The sequence below is a fragment of the Lepus europaeus genome, chromosome 13 (assembly GCF_033115175.1).
Source record: "Lepus europaeus isolate LE1 chromosome 13, mLepTim1.pri, whole genome shotgun sequence".
Classification (NCBI taxonomy): Eukaryota; Metazoa; Chordata; class Mammalia; order Lagomorpha; family Leporidae; genus Lepus; species Lepus europaeus.
In genome coordinates this window covers 62,697,184-62,712,662 of record NC_084839.1, presented here as the reverse complement: position 1 = coordinate 62,712,662, position 15,479 = coordinate 62,697,184, and the positions used below count along the sequence as shown (strand labels likewise).

General features: G+C 39.5%; 1 pseudogene; it reads right to left on the bottom strand.

Annotated features, from left to right (window-relative positions):
- Positions 1-335: 335 nt before the first annotated feature.
- Positions 336-14,713, bottom strand: LOC133772346 (small ribosomal subunit protein uS2-like; annotated as a pseudogene).
- Positions 14,714-15,479: the final 766 nt, after the last annotated feature.

Genomic DNA, 15,479 nt, shown 5'->3' with positions numbered 1-15,479 from the left:
GAATCATTTTATACCAGAAATAAAGAAATATTGAATTACACTTAATATTATTCATACCGAAATATTTGGGGGAAATTATAGGAATGCTTGTAGTTCTTGACATGCAAGAAAATATGGTAGATGAATGAATACGGAAATATACAATTTGCAAGCTCTATGAAAATGATAATGGGAGAATGTAGGTGATGAACATATAGGCAGGTCCTGCAAGCATCTTTCTTTCTTTCTTTCTTTTTTAGAAACCTGTGTTTATTTTCCACCAAACTCATTTCCATTTTTGCTTCAGAGGACGTGAAGAGCAGCTTAAGACTACTCCGTGATTATTCTTCACCCATTCAGTGGCTCTGAGCAGTGGGAGCTGTGGGCCAGTCTTCTGTGGGGGGCTGAGCACTGCAGTCTTCAGTGGGGAACTGCTGAATAGGCACAGAGGGCGCCTGCATAGCTTCAGACCAGTCTGCAACCTCAGGTGGAGTAACAGTAAACCCAGGAGCTGAGGCAGCCCTTTCACTCTGAAACTCCTCCTTGGTCCTAGCCCTTTCAGTGGTGGCCTGCTCTTCTTTTTCCATCTCTTCAGGATCTCTGTGGAAGTAGAGAATAGGCATGACTCCCACGGGTGTGCTTGGGAGTTGGTACCACACATGTGCAGAACCTCCTGGGCCAGCGTCCACCACCCTAGGACCCAGTGAGTAGGCTCCCTTGTTGTTGCATGGGATGGCAGTGTCCACAGGTGCAGAGGGGAGTCTGTGTTACACAGAGCAATAGCAGACAGGTTCACATAAGATACCTCTGTAAGAGGCTGGTGAGCAGCCCTGAGATCAGTAATCACCAGAAGCCGTGGCTCCCCTGAAGGCTGTCTGGATCTGGTCAGTGTAGGTTCCAGGTGTGAAACAGCCAGCGACAGGAGTAGCTCCAGTGGCAGCAGCAAACCTCAGCACACCCCTCTGGCCAGTTTTTCTGGAGGATATCACAGTGACATCAGCAGGGTTTTCTTTTTTTTTTTTTTTATTAAACTTTTATTTAATGAATATAAATTTCCAAAGTATAACTTATGGGTTACAATGGCTTCCCCCCTCCCATAACTTCCCTCCTGCCCGCAACCCTCCCCCCTCCCGCTCCCTTTCCCCTTCCATTCATGTAAAGATTCATTTTCAATTCTCTTTGTATACAGAAGATCAATTTAGTATATATTAGGTAAAGATTTCAACATTTTGCCCATATAGCAACATCGAGTGAAAAAACTACCATTGGATTACTAATTATAGCATTAAATAGCAATGTACAGCACATTAAAGAACATCAGCAGGGTTTTCAATGGACACAAATGGTGTGAGCCACCAACAGAAGTTCCTCTCAGGTCCTCTTCAGGTTTGTGATGTAAATGCCATCACTTTACCTCTTGTAGATGTACTGTTCCATTTGGAAGTCAAGGTGGGTACCACTTAGGTGGGTTCCTGCTGTAAGGAATTTGAAGTCATCCTCCTCCTTCATTTGCAGGACAGCATGGGCTCCCGATGATAGGAATTAAGAACAACCTCACCTCATACGGACCCCTTGCTGGGTAGCATGGAAAGGAAGCTTATTTCAAAGTTTGCTTTATGGTTGAAGTGTTTCATATTCAAATGTTGGGGATCCAAGTGACCATATAGTCTTCAAGACTATTTGTTCTGCTAGGATATTTCTTTATTCCATTATTTGTGTGCCTTTACCCAATATCACACTTCTTTAGGTGTTCTAGCTATATATTGAGTTTTTCTTCTTCTAGGTTATCTTGACTACTTTTGACCCTAGGGCTTTCTGTAATCATTAGGATTAGCTTGTGAATTTTCACATTTGCCCTGATATTTTGTTTGAGATTGAATTGTATCTGTAAATCAATTTGTGGGAAATTAACATCTTTACTATATTGAATTTTTCATTCATGATTATTTCTTTGGGTCTCCTTATTTCCTCCCATTAATGTGAAGTTTTCAGTGCAGAAATCTTGAACCTCTTTTTGGTATATTTTCTCTAAACATTTGGAACTTTTTTACTCAACTGAAATGTTATTTTTTAATGGATAGTAGCATACAAAAATGCAGTGAAAGAAACCAGAGATCCTGGAGAAATGCCTAATTCTAAGACTGGAACAAGTAATATAAGGGCTTTTCCAAAAATTCATGGAAATGTATATAGTGAAAAAACTGTACATAGACATCAATTTTTTTTCCTAAAATAAATTTATCTTTTAATTCCATTTTCCCACATACTTTTGGAAGCATCCTTGTACAATAGGAGCTCAGAATATCTTTCAGCATAAGAAAGAAAGGAAGTGGCCGAAAAGTATGAGAGTATGTCAAAGGAACATGGGAGCCAACTGATAGAGTTTCCAACACTCAAAGCCAGGGTAATTTGAGCAACGAAATAACATAAAGTAGTTTTTAATATAAAATAAATATCCATAAGTCTATGCTGATACTAATAAATGATTGGATATATGAACTGGAAGAAGAGACAAATCTCTCATGCAGAAGAGTTAAAAATAGTTTATTTAGAAACCAGTCCTCACAAAAGTGAGTGTCAATTTCCACTCCTTCAATATGCACTGTCCATGGCAATTTCCAAAGAATTCTATACAGAAGGAGAAGCATTAGTGAGTAAATGAAAAAACCTGACAAATGCTGCCTCATGTGACGTGTGTGTGTGTGTGTGCGCGCGCGCACGCAAGTCTTCATATGTCCTTCCAGCTATTCTCTGATAAAGCTAGCCATCGACTTTGCAAACAAATGCAGCTCATACATGGACACACTTCAGTCCATCTGTAAGTACAGCATGTTCCACATCACAATTCTCACACAGACATCTTAACATTAAATGAGACAAAGCAAACATAAAATTAGCACTGGTAGTAGCCCCTTGCCACTCAATTTGTGTTGGGTTTAACACATTCCTATTTTATATATCCTTCCACATAAACAGTTTTATATTATCCCTGATATGGTACCTTCCAACAATCCTATGTTGAGCTGTTTAAAAACACTAATTAGCAGACTCAATACAGAAAGGAACACATGTATGGGAAAAATCCAGTAAACTCAGAATACCCTTTGGGCCCTACCATTTGTGTGTAAAATAACTCAATAAAAAATTGTACTATATTGTTAATCATAAGACCTTCCAGGAATATAATCAATCACAGAAGAAATATAAACGGTACCTCCATAAACAAAAGAAGAAAAATGATAAATCTCATTTAAGCTGAACATGGGAATCATCACAATGAGCAGATGCATTTATAAAACTAAGCACATTTCATAATAACGATAAAAATATTACAACTGTATATACATCGAATTGACATATGTGCCTAGCATTCAATTTTAGCACAACTGGCAACACATTTATTAAATTAACACTTCATTTATTTCTATCACTTCCAACAATACCAAAATCATATATACATATATATTAACTTTAACAGAAAATAAAGTAAAAGATCAAGTACTTTGCAATTCTGAAACTACAGAAACATATTTAATGTTCAAAGGATTCCAGGCACACATGCTTCTACAAGCTGGAATGTCCACATAATCTAATTATTTCTTATTAAGAAACATTTAACATAGTTTGCTATTTATAACTTCAGGGAATGTTTTCCTTCTCTCCAACTTTCCACATACCTTTATCAAATAGTTCTACTTAATATTTCTAGTACGTGTAAATAATTATATCCTTGAGTGCTTTAAAATTACACTAATTCCTACACCATTAAGGAAGGAAAATGTTTCTAGTTTTTGATGCATTGTAAGTGGGAGATATTAATTTCTAGATGAAATTATGCATAAGCAGAGGAAAAGCTTCATTTGGAGATAACATTTAACCATAAAATGTTAAGTATCTCAGGAGTTACAAATGATTAAAAGCAACTAGGAAAACACAATTGTGTTGTATTTGGGTTGTGAAAGCCTTTCCCATCCATGAAGTTTTCTAGACCGCATACCAAAAATATCTTTTTATTTTAAAATTGTTTAGTGTGCTGATAATGTTTTTAACAGTAGCAAAAACTCAACAGAAATGAAATATTTCAGTAAATATGTTTACACAATGTCATATAAATGAATTATAAATAGTAGAGCAATCCTTTTTGTTTTTACAGTTAACACTTTATCATTTGCACAACCTGCCACTAAGCAATGTAATTTCCTAAGCAAGTTCTGAAAACTTGAAGGGAATTAACTCATGGCAAGTTATTCACGTTATTTTCTGATGTAGTACCACTTGTACCTTACTATTTGGGATCATAGCTTTTAAAAATTACACTGGGAGTATGAAATTGTCCCCTTTTAAGTAGAAATTTTTACACAATAGGTAATTTCAATTCTTTCCAGCTTTGCTTCGCTATTAGAAACAGATTCAATGAAGGACCTCACATATGCACTGTGAATATATTTTAATGTATTTATCCAAAGGAATGAAGTAGGTTGCACTTGGGCTTGTTTCTCCTCTCAGGCTTGCTTTCAAACGCGTTTTATGTTACAGACTAATAAGTATCACACTGCACTTTGTGTTATATAATATAGCATTTCATTCAATACATAGAGCATTTCACTCATTTCATTCTGAGGCCTGCCATGGCTCTTGATTAGCCCTTTTATCTAGGCTGGGCATATGTCTACACTTGTCAAGTCATATAGAGGTAGGTTCTCAGTTTCCAGAGAATTTGTAACAGGTAACACTGTCTCTTAGTAAGAGATATTTGTCGGGGCTGGCGCTGTGGCTCACTTGGTTAATCCTCCGCCTGCAGCGCCGGCATCCCATATGGGCACCGGTTGTAGTCCCGGTGGCTCCTCTTCCAGTCCAGCTCCCTGCTGTGGCCCAGGAGGGCAGTGGAGGATGGCCCAAGTGCTTGGGCCCCTGCACCTACATGGGAGACCAGGAGGAAGCACATGGCTCCTGGCTTTGGATCGGCATAGCTCCAGCTGTAGTGGCCATTTGGGGAGTGAACCAACTGAAGGAAGACCTTTCTCTCTGTCTCTCTCTCTCACTGTCTAATTCTATCTGTCAAAAAAAAAAGATATATTTTTCTGCTAGGAAGAAATTGGGGTTATACCCTAAAGATTCAAATCAAGGACAAAGACAACACGTGCAGTTCATAAGCCTGCTATGTTGGTGTCATGACCACTGCCTTACAAAGCGTCACAAACTGGGGGTGCTTAACACAGACGTCTGTTGCATCACAGCCCCAGAAGACAGATGGCCCAAATCAAGGTGTTCATGGGGATTTGTTTCCTCTGAAAAGTGCAGGGCAAAAGTCACCCTTGCCTCTTCCTAGCTTCTGCTGGTGGCCGTCAATGGCTGACATTCCTTGGCCAGCAGCCACATCACTCAGTCCCTGCTTCTGTAGTTGCAGGCTGTTCTCTGCATACCTCCACATTGTTGTCTCATGAGGAAAATGGGCACATGGACTAAAAGGCCAGTCCTACCTCTGAATGACCTCATCTTAACTAATTGAGCTGCAATGACCCTATTTCCAAATGTCACATTCCAGGGAGCTGGGGGTTATGATATCAGCAGATCTTTTTGGGGGGACATAATTCACCCCATAGCAACAATTACCAGATGTAAACCAAACTTGGCATGCACATGCCGTATTGCTAGGAAAATCATTCTATGAATCACCTCTTCTCTCCCTGAAGGTGGCCCATGGCTGGAGATGGCCTCATAGAGTCACCTTTCTCCTTTGGACACCAAGGGAATAAAGTGGAAAAGTTAAGATTGCTAAGATTCATTCATGGGCCACTGCGTATCTATGAACACACAGGCTTTAATGAATAACTATTTGGGTGAATTAAGCAGTACTGACAGACAGAAAAAGTAAAGAAAGAACCCCTTTTTTTCTTGACGCTGTTACAATCTTTTTTCTAAAGAGATTTTTTCTTTTGAGTAAAGAACTACTCTCTTAGTCCACTGGGAGTGCCCCTGTCCTCTATCAATTCTCTCCTGTGGCGATCACTAATTACTATGGTCACTGACATTCTCATATTCCCCATTGAGAAAATCATCATTTACAGAAAAACATTTTTAAAAAAAGAAAGGTCTCAACACCAATGTGGGGAAGTGGGTTTGCACCACCTCCCGCCTCAGCCTTTGTCTTCGAGTCCTTTCTGCAGAGTATTAAATGTGTTTGGCTTTTTTGCTTTTTTGTTTTTCTTTTTTGGAGGGGAGGAGAAGTCAATGAGATTTTTGAAAGGCCTCAGGACAGAGAGGTCACTTCTGAACAAATGACATGGAAGGCAAGATAAATTTCCATTTTTCAGGCCTTGTGAAAAACAAGGCCAGCTTTGTGTGGGATTCGCTGAGAAGTCATTGAAGGTAAGCCCTGGGTGCCTGCTGGTCCTGACGGGGTAAAACCCAGAGCAACATGAGCTAAAGAGAGTTTCTATGTAACCGTAGGTTGATCATCTCCAACTTCCCACAAAGGCCTTTCACTCTCATTTGGAAGGAGGATACGATAACCTAGACAGGCCAGCCCCCCAGTCACCAAGCAAAACACCGACTCTTGACATTTGCCTAATTATCTTTTCTCATCATCAGTCATTTCTTGAAGTCTCGGCTTCATTCAGATGCCAGGTATTTCCGAAATTAATCATGTCATTGAAGGCGGCATCTTTTCATGTAAATGGACTGTATTATCTGGATCAGAAAGCCCTCCCTTTGAGCAGGGAGAGCCCATTTGTAGGGAAAGTGTCTGAAACCTGACATGCTGCCTTCCCAAGAAAGATTCTTAGTGTTGCCCTCCCAGCAAGCACCAGGCATCCGTCACTGTGAGCTCGAGTGTGTGTGTGTGTGTGCAGCTGAGAGCCTTGGGCTGGATGCATGCTAATTTGCCCCATTGTTTCGGGGTGACTGCCTTTCTAGTATTTAGAAACAAAGCTTTTTTGCATAAGCCTCTATGTACAATTATTTTATGTTCTTTTTGAGGGCCATCATCCTATCCTGATTGCAACTGTATTAGGGGATGCCTGAGGGTCTTTGTCTCCTTGTAAGGCTGCAAATTATAGACAGGGTGTAGCATGTTAACCAGTATGCTCCTGTTTCATTTGAAGGCATTTTACAAATGTTGGAGGGTCCTAGACTGTATCAACATATGACCTTGCTCAGCCTCGCTCCAAATTCAGGAATGAGAGGACAAAGATGACTCTGAAAACTGGATGGAATGTCATCAAATGAACTTTGTAAGTTTGTAAGTGCGCAACATTCGATCCATAAAGTGTCAGGAGTAGAAAACAAGAAATTCCTACTTGTCGAAGTAAAACCAAAACTTAACGGGACTTCTAAGGGAGATGCATACTTGGGTTCACAGCATTGGCTGGGATGTGTTATAAAATTAGCAAGCAGTACAAGTTCCTGATGGTGAACCAATCCCTGTAACACCTGCCGATGGAAGACCTGCCTCCTGCGTATGTAGTGACGCACAGGGAGAGGTGTTTTTTTTTTTTTTTTTTTTTTTTTTTTTTTGTATCTCAAACTCCCTTTTCATTGATTTTGTGACTTAACAACTGTGTGTTAATCATGGTCCTTCCTTTTACCCATCTCACTTTTCTAAATCCAAAGACTTAAACAAAAAAAAAGAAAAACCCTCCTCTGCCCAATCGTCTAGCAAGTATTTTTCTCAGTCTTCAAAACAAACCAGTATAAACCCAAGAAAGTCAAGAAGATCCTAAGTCAGAATCAGTAGAGAGCACTGATTAGCTGGCATTTGAAAATACAAGTTTTTGGATGTTCCATTAGTGTCCAAAGTTCTATAAGAAAAACAAACATAAAAATCAACTTCTGAAAGGCTGCATTTAAGAAAGACCTCAACCCCTTCATCTTTTGTCGTGTTTGAAGATTGGCCAAAAGGGAGAACTGGGAGTGTAAATGCAAGGAATGAAGCTCTAGGCTCTAGGCCAGAAACTCTGAACATTCATCTTTCCCCTTTGCTAAGAAGAATGTTTGTGGGGAAGAGGTTCTATGGGGGGCTTTCCTGAGCTCCAAAATGCCTGGGAATGTCACCTTCCTGTGTGTGTCTGCCTTTGGTCATACCAGCCTTGGGCTCTTCTCGTCTCTTGGGCTCACTGGTATAAATGCAAATGGCATATTCTGGTGTCCTGCCATCCTATACAGCTTTGTAGATCATTTCTGCTGTTCTCCTTTGCAACAGCGCCTATGCCTCCTAGCCTGCTCAAGATTTTCTTAGCTCTTTGCATATAACTTGCCTGGAAGCTGTTACATACCATACAGAATCATTAACAGTAAAAATCAGATTGCAAGGAATAGATGGTTTGGCCTGCCAATTCAGATGCTGCTAGGGACACTCATGTCCTGTGTCAAAGAGCATGAGTTTAAGTCCCACCTCCACTCCTGATTTCAGCTTCCTGCTGAGGTGCACTGTGGGAGGCAACAGGTGGGAGCACAAGTACCTGGATCTCTGCCACTCACAGGGAAGACCTGCGTTGAGCTCACAGCTCTCATCTTTGGCCAGTCCAGCCCCAGGCACTGCAGGCATTCGAGGAGGGGAGTTAATCAGTGAGTGGGAACTGCTGCGCTCTCTCTCACTCTTCTCTCTCTCCCCGTGTGTGTGTGTGTGTGTGTCTTTCTCTCTCTTTCTGTCTCTCTCTGCCTCTCAAATAAGTTTTAATATAAATAAATAAAAACAAGGTTACAAATTTCTTGAAAACAAGCCTCTCAAACACAATTCCAATTCATAAAAAAATCCAGAAGAGAGCTTATGCAGGGTCAAAGTATAGCTTTCTGATATCTGAATTTATTTCTGTGAAAACAGCAGTATGTGAAATAGTTGAAATCTGCTCTGCTTAACAGATTTCAAGGCACACAGTCTTTGTTTGCTTGTATGATTGTATTGAGTTCAATAACACTAAGAAAGTTGCTTAACCCATGAGGTTGAATGCTGATAATCAGTGAGAAATCATGTGATATGTCCACAAAAAAAAAAAGCCATCCTTCTCCACTGTCCAGTTGTTTTTAATCCATTTCTTGGGACAATATGAACTTAAATTTTCACCATTGTGCCACTGACCATACAGATGCAAATATGCAGCCAGGGAGAAGTCTTGTCTCAATCCCTAGCCAATGGAAGTTAAGTAATTTTTGTTGTTGTTGTTTACTCCTGTTTGTTAGGCTCAAACCAAAGATGGAGGGGTTGCAAATCCTGTGCTTCTACGGACTTTTATCATCTAAGAAGTTTAGGACTTGGCAGTGTCCTGGATGAAGAGACACAGGGAGGTTTACGACGGAAGATGGCAAATTGGATAAAAATAACTTCTAAGGATGTGCTTTCTGCTAGGAAATCAAAATGGTGGGGAGCAAAGCAGAACTCTACTCTGAAGTCAGTTGAGGAAATCATTAGGATTCCAAAGCTGTGCTGATTTGAAGTCTTGTTCTTGGAGTGAGGTGTTTGAGGGAGTTTTTTTCTTTATTTGGAGTGGGGAGATAAGCAGACATCAGGGAACTCTCTCTATATATATTCCTCTCTCTCTCTCTCTCTCTCTCTCTCTCTCTCTCTCTCTGTCTCCTACTGTGAAAAAGCAGCAGTTTCTCTTGCAACATGAACCCACGGTATTAGAACTTGTTTTTTGTTGCTGAGGTCTGAGACCCTTTCTCTGCCACTGTACACCTGTCTTTAAGAGAGGATGGGATCACAAAGTCTCTCAGCTAAAGGCCATGCAGGAATTTGTCATTCAGAGATAAAAATCTGTTTTGTCACTTTTGATCTCTATTTTGCCCCCTGTGAAGTTCTCCAACTTTTTTTTTTTGAAGGTGTATTTGATTTATTTGAAAAGCAGGGTTACAGAGAGAGAGAGAGGGAGAGAGAGAAAGAGAAAGAAAGAGATCTTGTATCTGCTGGTTCACTCCCCAGATGCCTGGGGCTGGGGCTGGGCTGAAACCAGGAGAATATAATTCCATCCAGGTTTCGCACTTGGGTGCAGGGACCCAGGTACTCAGACCATACTCCGCTGTTTTCCAGGAGCATTAGCAGGGAGCTGGATTGGAACCAGAGCAGTTGGAACTTGAGCTGGCAGTCCACTAAGGGATGCCACCATTGCAAGCGACAGCCTAACTCGCTGGACCAGAGTGCTGGCTGCCTCCAACTCTTTTTTAAAATAAAAAAACAATAATAAAATAAAATAACAAGTTGAGCTTTAACTTTTGGAGAAGGTAACAATCTTCCTATCGTATCTGGCAACAAGCTGCCAGAATCACACTGCAAAGAACTTCTAGGATGGCTCCAAGATAGAAGAAAATTGCATCCGTCTTGCTTCCCAGCCCTCCTAAAACCAGCAATCCTGTAGTTTCATGTTCCATCTTAATTCAAATAAATGATGACCTCCAACATGGGAGAAGGCATCATTTTCTTAGCTTGTTTCCTAAATTGACGTAGTCAAACCAGTCTCAAAAACAATTTCATCTTTTCTTCTCCTCGAATCTATTCTGCTTTCAGTCCTGATGGCTGCGAGAGTAAACTAAAGAGTTTGTCTACCGCTGAAGAAATGTCCCATACGTTACATCAGGACACCTGCATAACAACAATGGGCCTGCTTGCGAAGTCTCTCAGATCAGGGGAAATGAAATCTGCATTATTTTCTAGCTTGATGGCCCATATTTTCTGCCACCGATTTCCTTAAGAACTTTAAGGAATGTCATGGAATTTAATTATTAGCATGTTTGAGCTTGATGGTAGTGTGCCTTGCTTTACATAATACATATACTGCTAAAATATATATGTAAATATTTTTCAAAAATTTTATTTAAGTTATACAAGTTACATGTATTTCACATATACAGGTTTAGGATCACAGTGATACTGCCCACCCTAGCTTCCCTCTCCTTCACGCTCCCAGCAATTCGTTTTCCTCCCTCTCCTATTCCTACTCTTAACTTGTTATGTCGATCCTTTTACTTTTTGGTAAATGTGGTCTTGATTGTATACTGTTTCACATTGAATTTCAGGAATTGTAGCTCTCCATTCTTAATAATCTTCTTGTTTGTTGTTCATTACCAAATACTTTAGGGTTAATTCAAGATGCTTGTTTTGTTGAACATTCACTGTCCAATATGTGCATAGTACTGTGCTGGGGGATGTAGACAAGTGCTAGCCTTGAGGGATATATGTTCCAGAGAACATTATACAGTAACACATACATACTCACACACAAAATTATACACGTAGACACTCAGATATTTTCCATAAAAATATATTTCATCAGAGCAGGCATTTGGCACAGCGACTTAGGTCAAGTTTCTAGCTTGCAAGTTTAAAATGTTAAGTTCTATTACTTCATCTGAGAATAGATCTGTTATTTGGATTTTAGTCTATTTATTTCTCTTTCATTGATAAGATGGTTTCTGTAGTAACAAATATGTATACGTGTGTATGTGCAAGGGTGGGTATGTATGTGTGTGTGTTTACATGTGCATATGTGTGTATATGGATATGTGCATATTTATTAGTATGTGTGTGTGTGTGCGTGTACAAGATGAACACCTAGTCCTTCACATTAGCCCCATGCTACAGTGTGCAGCATGATGCCCACAGTGAATCAGCCACGGCCCTGAAGACAACCAAAGTCAAGCCACAAATCTCCCTGCTGGAGTGGCAAGAGTCCAGACCTCGTTACCCAGGAGCCGCTCAGGGAATGAAAGAATGAGGGCACATGGAGCAGACCTGGCCACACTGAACGTGGTTTTCCAATGTACTGACATTTCCAGAAGGCAGAATGGGCAAGATCTGAGATGAAAAATCCACGAATGTATTTAGTTCATAATTTGTAGGTTTTCATATCTTTGCTTTGCTACATGTAGAAATAGATTCAACTTGAGTAGCTTGAATCAATAAAATGAGAAATGAAGGGCTAGCAAGACTTGCTTGAACAGAATATATCAATGTACACACAAATGCAAAAATCCTCAAAACTATTGCCCATATTGAGGAGTGAAAATTTATAAAAGAGAGGCAGACATAAAAGGAGAAATTGTTTATTTGTTTGTTTGCCTTTATAAAACCCATTTGGGAGAAACATCCGTATATATACATCAGTTATCTGGCTTGTCCCAGTTACACTGATGCTAGAGATGTCCTTTGTTAGAAATTAATGTGTGTAATAAAGTTTTACATTTTTCATATGTTTTGAAGTATATGAGCTATATTTCTTTTGACTGCATAATTACTTTTTGTACACAAGAAAAATGAGGTGCTTAGCCCTAAGTAAATAACCTCAAAACAAACCAAGAATAATAGTTACATTCTTTTCATCTTCTAGGCTGTATACAATAAATATTTCTAGAAACTTTTTTAAGTTACATTGTTGTGAGTTTGGGGCAGAAAAAAACTAACTTTTATTGAATCAGAACTAAGTTCAGACAAAAAAAGATGTCCCACCCCCATGTTGATATTTTGCTCTACTTTGGGGGGAGTGTAGAATAATTACAGCTGCCAGCTTTTTTCTCTTTGTATTAATTTCGAAAGTGGTCTCTTTTATAAGAATAAATGTTTAGTGAAATAAGACATACATTTAAGGCATTTTAAGTAGTTTTGTTTTCTGGATCAGTGCTTTTAATAACTCCTCTGTTCTAGCAAAAGAGACTGCTATCAGCAAGATTATATGCTGCACTGATGACAGACTTTGGGTAAACTGTGTCTTTAAGGCTAGGGCATCTGGCTGCTTCTAAATCATGCAAATCTTTTTTTAAGTAAAGGAAACTAGCTCTGTCATTCACACCTTGAAGAACTAATTTGGGTCCTTAAAAATATTTATGTGGAGAATGTAAAATCTCAGATCTCTGTGGGGGGACACAGTGATTCAAAATGCTAAGACCCCTAATCCTTACTAGTAGCTGGCTCCTCAATAATTACCAGTAGTAACATTTATCCTTGATCTTTTCTATAATAACTTATTGCTAATTTTGGTAAAGAAATTTTAAGTTTTGCAAAGATTTAATAAACCAAGAAAATACTGATATTTTAAGTTACTCATGATAGGCTCTAGATAAAAAAGGCATCAATATCATATATTTTCTCCTCATCTTCATCAAAAGTGACCTCAAAATACTTCAAAAAATTAACACCATACTGCTCTCTCATTCTCTCTCTCTCTCTCTCTCTCTCTCTCTCTCTCTCTCTCTCATATGCACTCACACACACAATCAGAATAGTCACATAGACTGTTCAGTATGGGTAAGTGTTAACTGTAAAGACTTTTGTCCATTACTGAAGAGAATGATCTTTGTGGAAGCTCAAAGTGCTTGGAAATTTGAAATAATCTTTCTAATCTTTTCGCTTCCCTTGGCAATTGCCCGGGTATTAAACTGTAATTCTCTACAGACAAATTCTTCAAACAAATACATAAATGAACAAACAAGCTTTCTGAATTAATGAAATACCCTCACACCAGTCTTTTCTATCATATGTATTCTGTTTCTTTAGATGAACGCCTTTCTGAATATTTGTACTAGTTCTCCTTTTCCCAAGTTTTCTGAGGCAGATTGCTGCCTGGTACAAACCCTGCTGATTTTTTTCTGTACTTTTTGCTCTTAGCAATTCAACTTAAGTATTTCCACTGTTTCCAATGCAGACACCATTTCTAAATGAAAGGTAATATTTTCTTTTCAGCAAAAAGGTTTAAAAGCTCCCTTGAATTTGTTTCACAAATTTTACTTGAAAGTTGTAACCAACTTTTCAATAACTCTCCATATTATAAGAATCACAATTGTTTGTCACAGAAAAACAATTTAAATCACAAGAAAGTGAAAGGAAAGATAAAATCACAGATAAATCTAATTTGCAGAAGTAGCTATGAATACTATAACTCAGTCCCCTTCCTTTGTCAGTTGGCATTGACCATTGGCACAGAAACTCCCCATCACTCTGTTGGGTTACAGAGGGTCAAATAGGCCAGGTTTTGTTCCATTTTCCTTTGCTAAAATTCATCACTGAGAACAAGGAGCCTGGTACCTGGACTCAAAATTTTTCAAGGAGATGCCATACAACTGTCCACATCTCTCATACATTCTTTTTTAAATATGAGTTTAAAATCCTCAGTGGTTTCCCATTACCACTAGAATTAATCCCAAGATCCCTACCCTTTCCCTACCTTCCCACACCTCACCTCTGCCCAAGACAAATCCTTCTGCATTCAAACCATCTTTTTCACTGCACTCAGACCATCAAGGTCTCCAAATACCCTACATACATTTCTAGATTTTCTTTTATTAAAGATTTATTTATTTATTTATTTGAAAAGCAGAGTTACAGAGAAAGGGTGAGAGAGGGGTCTTCCATCCATTGGTTCACTCTGTAAATAGCCACAATGGTCAGAACTGAGCCAATCTGAACCCAGGAAGCAGGAGCTTCATCTAGGTCTCTTGTGTGGGTGCAGGGGCTCAAGAAGTTGGGCCATCTCCCCTGCTTTCCGAGGCCATTAGCAGGGAGCTGAATGGGAATTGGAACAGCTGGGACTCGAACTAGCGCCTATATGGGATGCTGGCTCCCCAGACTGTGGCTTTAACTACTATGCCACAGACCCCATTTCTAGCTTTTCAATTGCACTCATCTTACCAGAGGTACTTTTTCTAGATTGCTGTATCTATCCTTAAAGAGTCCGTTAAAAATCTCCAAATCCACACTACAGTAAAGAAATCCCTCCAGCAAAACCTTTGTAGTCTGCTGGTTAAACTCCATCTATGAAGTTCAATACACTCAGACTTTCAGGGCAGACTTCTCATCTTTCTGTCTAGATCTGGATCCAGTCTCTAGGGAGATGAACGTGGTCAGGCAGAGAGAACAAAGTATGTGGATGTTCTATGAGGCTTCACTATATGAATAGTTGGGGGGGGGGGCTTTCTGCTTCCTGCTTCCCTCTCATCCTCACATCCTGCAGAACATTGTTCCAAAAGTGTGACCTAAACACTCCCATCTGGCTGACCTGTCCTTTTAGACTGCAACTCTGCACGCCTGGAGCTTTTCAAGGAAGTGAAGTTCAGACTCTCCGCAAAAAGGCTCTCTGTTTCTTCTCTCCTTTTCCCATCTCCTGTTCCCTTGCCATGTCCTTCTACCCTGTTCCAATTGAGTCTTGGATCAGTGTCACTGGTTGATTTCCCCACTGTCTTCTAGCAATTAAAAAATAAATAAAACAAACACTGTCATTCCCCTGCATAATAAAGACACTCTTCTTTTTTCTTCCAGTAGGAAAAAAACAAGTTTCACACTTTAGGTTTGTTTAGCTGGATAAAATCCAAAGGCAGAGCTGTAAGACAGAGGACAGAGTTTTAAATGATGACTTGTCTGTTTACAGATGAGTAATTGGTCCTGCTGCACTGGAGCCGTGGGATGCCGACTTGCAGGTCTGATATTTATTTACATAATTCACTGAATGTAGCAGATTTTGAAATATAGCTTATAAATATTTAGAAAATATTGTTTCTAAGTATCTGCTGCTTCTTTACAG